Source organism: Octopus bimaculoides, chromosome 25, assembly GCF_001194135.2.
Source record: "Octopus bimaculoides isolate UCB-OBI-ISO-001 chromosome 25, ASM119413v2, whole genome shotgun sequence".
In the NCBI taxonomy this organism is placed as follows: domain Eukaryota; kingdom Metazoa; phylum Mollusca; class Cephalopoda; order Octopoda; family Octopodidae; genus Octopus; species Octopus bimaculoides.
In genome coordinates this window covers 12999281-13003436 of record NC_069005.1, presented here as the reverse complement: position 1 = coordinate 13003436, position 4156 = coordinate 12999281, and positions in this window count along the sequence as shown.

Genomic DNA, 4156 nt, shown 5'->3' with positions numbered 1-4156 from the left:
ATATATATGTATATATATATAACGTTGACCACTCACGTAGACACTTAATGTCCTAGAAATAGATCACATCTTGTGTCTACTAAGACCTAAATTGTTCTCACAACAAAATTCAGCGGAATACATACAGTTTCCATCTGCCAAATCCACTCACAAGGCTTTGGTCGGCCCGAGGCTATAGTGGAAGACACTTGCCCAAGGTGCCACGCAGTGGGACTGAACCCGGAGCCATGTGGTTGGTAAGCAAGCTACTTACCACACAGCCACTCCTAAGTCCTTGTTGAAAAAAAAAGTGTCTCGCAGACGGTTGGTGATCCAGCAATAAAGGTAATAATCTGCCAGAGCTGTACAAGGAAAATACAGTGGAGCGGTAGAATTTCCCAAATGAATTATTGAATATTTTTAGTCAAATTTGCGACGGAGGGGGTGCGAGGTCGTGTGTTGTGTTGAAGAAGCACACCATGTTGGGTTGTTTCAGCTGCATTGCATCGTGAAGCCGGTGTATTAGCTAAACGCGAAGCTCTACATTGACCGTGTGGTTATTTTCAAGCATTTAGTAGTTCTTCCCAGTCCTCCCAAAACATAGATGGTCCTTGTCTTGCATGGATGCAACTCTGGCTTGGCTCGAGTTGCTGTTTGCTTGACGGGATTCAGTCAATCTTTCTTTCCTTTGTTTCATATTGACGTAAAGACACCATTTTACATTGCCGCTTACGATGCGATAAAGAAATCTGTTTGTGTACACATGGAGCCCGGTATTACGTGAGCAAACTGGCGGTAATAGAGAAGCGCTGGAGTTTGTCTCTTTCTTTCAGAGCGTGTGGGACCCGTGCACCTCATCCATTGACAAGATTCCTTCTGCTGGACCAATTTCCTAGGGGACTGGCGCTGTTCAATGAGTATGAGTTTATCTAACCGATCTTCATGGAACTGAACAGGTTGCTGGAACGCAGGGAGTCTGTGATTTCAAATTTCCTCTCCTTGTATCATGAAATCCATTTCTGTGCATTTCCTTCAGTAACAACGCCTTCTCCGTACGCAACACGAATATATCGAGTGGCTTAGGCAGCTTTGGGATCTTGATTGAAAGCGAAGAGAAGCAGATGTCGAAAACGGCCATTTTTTCCACTTGGCTCTCATTCATCATACGTTTGAAAAGAGATAAAATTTATTCAAATTTCGAAACCAATAAATAATAGTTGACGAGGAAGACTAGAACTAACCACTTACGCCAAAAAAGAAAAAAAAATCAATAAAAAGAAACGAAAAACAAAATCAAAGCAAAACAAAAAACATGACTTCCCTTTGCAAATACCGATAGGGCACAAAAAGTGTGTCAATAGCCAGCTGGAGGAGATGTTCTCCTGGGCTACAAGCTACAATAGCATTCATCTTTAGTGGTTAACCGCATTTAAGTGGCAAATATACTTCACATTGTCGTGCAACTACTGTTTATACCTCGTTCAGAGATTTATTATTGCTTGTTTACAAAAAACATTACGATTAAATTATTTTTCGTGACGAATTCATCTAACAACCTAAAACATGCTAACGCGGAGGTCTTTATGTGGTCACTCGAGAAGCTGACTATCGAGCTGTTGTAGCAACAATGATTGTGGTGTTCCTTGTTATAAACACATGGTGAACCTGCGGGAGTGTTTTAGTTGCCTCACTAATGAAACAGTTGGAATTAAGAAGTTTGCAACAAGTTTCACAGTCAAATTTGCAAATTACATCAGTAATTTTATTGTTGTTGGTATTCCGTCGCTTGCAACGTTGAGGGTTCCACTTTCCCCGTCCCATTACCCTGTCCCCCGAAATTCCTGACCCTGTGTCAAAATTTGAAACCAAGATATTACTTGCGTCAGTTTACAGTCTCGGGTGCTGCATTTTGTGATTTACTTTATGAAATTTTTGATCACTTGTTCGTCTGTTCAATACTAGTCATGCACTTGATTCATATACCACAGTTTACATGTAACATGTGTGCTTTTAACAATAATATTCTCTAATGTATTTGCAGCATTGTATTTCTGTCTACATACGGTGTTATTTTGGTCTAATAGTCTACTTAAATATCCATTGTTAATCAAAGTTTGTTTTATTCTATGGATTTCTTTATCTACTGATTCATTTGTGGAAGAGAATCTAAATGCGCCCCTAAGTAGTAATTTCATCTCTGACACATTTTATAGTTAGGTAGGCATTCGATATCTTTGTGCAGGTATACGCATTTGTTTGTGTGTTTTGTGAAAACTGCCGAAATGGTCTCAATTGCTTTTCTTCTGCATATTTATGCCTAGAAATTGACTCGTATTAGTTTTGTCTTAGGTGTTGAATCTTTGTACTAGGTCCGCTTTAATTTCTGATTTGTCGGTATCGTCTACGTATCTAGTGTATATTATATATTTGTGTTTAGGTATTATTTTCTTTTTTATTATAATAAGATATAAAGTAATAAATGTGGCTCCTATGCTACTCCATAGCTACTCCATCTTGTTGCTTAAATAGCTTGCATTATGGGTAGCGAAATTGTACTTCCCTTAGGCAGGCTACGAGTAGTTTTCTGAAAAATAATTTTGCTAATATCGTGGCTTTATTTTTGGGTGTGTGTGTATACGTTACTTAAATATAATTTCGAATGTTTCTGATACTGGAGCACTGTGCAAAGACTTTATACATCTAAGATAGAAATGCTTTGCTTTTTTTAAAAAGAATATCTAGAAGCATTTGAACTTAAAAACAAGCTAAAAATTGTCAATATAATTTCGAAAATAAGACTGCAAAAGTGAAACTGGAAAAATAATTACGATTGATGAGATTCTCTCTTACGTTCGCTACGCCTTTCCAGCAAGCAACAATTCCAGTATGCTACACCATGAATTACAACAGAAATAGGAAAACGTTTTTGCCAATGACGTTACTGTGGTGACGTCATTGCAAAAATCCTGTCATTGAAATGACGTTATTGCAGTGACGCCATTGTAACAACACTGTCATTGTAATGACGTCACTGATTTCTTCATAGATAACAAAACTATTTATTTCTTTATTGCCCACGGGGATGGGGGCTAAACAGACGGAACAAACAAGGACAAACAAAGAGATTAAGTCGAGTACATCGACTCCAGTGTGTAACTGGTACTTATATAATCGACCCTGAAGGGATGAAAAGCAAATTCGACCTCGGCAGAATTTGAACTCAGAACGTAACGGCAAACGAAATACGGTCCTCTAGATAAAAAAAAATAATTATTTTCTACTCGAGGCACAAGACCTGAAACCTTGGGGGAAGGGCCAGTCGGTTAGATCGACCCCGGTACACAACTGGTACTTAATTTATCGTACCTGAAAGGATGAAAGGCAAAGTCGATCTCGGTGGAATTTGAACTCAGAATGTAAGGACAGACGAAATACCTCTAAGCATTTAACCTGGCGTGCTAACGTTTCTTATTTCTTTATTGCCCACAAGGGGCTAAACATAGAGAGGACAAACATGGACAGACAAAGGGATTAAGTCGATTACATCGACCCCAGTGCGTAACTAGTACTTATTTTATCGACCCCAAAAGGATGAAAGGCAAAGTCGACCTCAGCAGAATTCGAACTCAGAATGTAATGGCAGATGAAATACCACAAAGCATTTCGGCCGACGTCTTCATGTATATATATATATATATACATGAAGGTGGCTATACGCAATAGAAAACCAAAAAGGAAAATTCAATTATCACTATTTGTGCCTGACGGTGGAGGGTAGCTCTTGCTTTGCTAGAAGTAACAGCTAAAAACCCCGCAGAAAGAACATTTTTATATACTGACAGGGGAGATAACTGCCACACTACTCCGTCGCTGGATGGTTGTTGATATATGTATATATATCAAACGATACACCTATGTACCATACGTAATGCATGCTGACATCCGATAGGCCAGCTACAGCAGTATTTGTCCTGAGATAACATCTCTAACAGACTTGGTTTGTTATAAACAATAAATATCAGAAAGATATAGGTGCAGATGTGGTTGTGTAGTAAGAAGCTTGCATCCCAACCATGGGGTTCCAGGTGCCTTCTCCTAGAGCCTCGGGCCGACCAAACCCTTGCGGATGGATTTAGTTGACGGAAATTGAAAAGAAGCCCGTCGTGTATATATATAT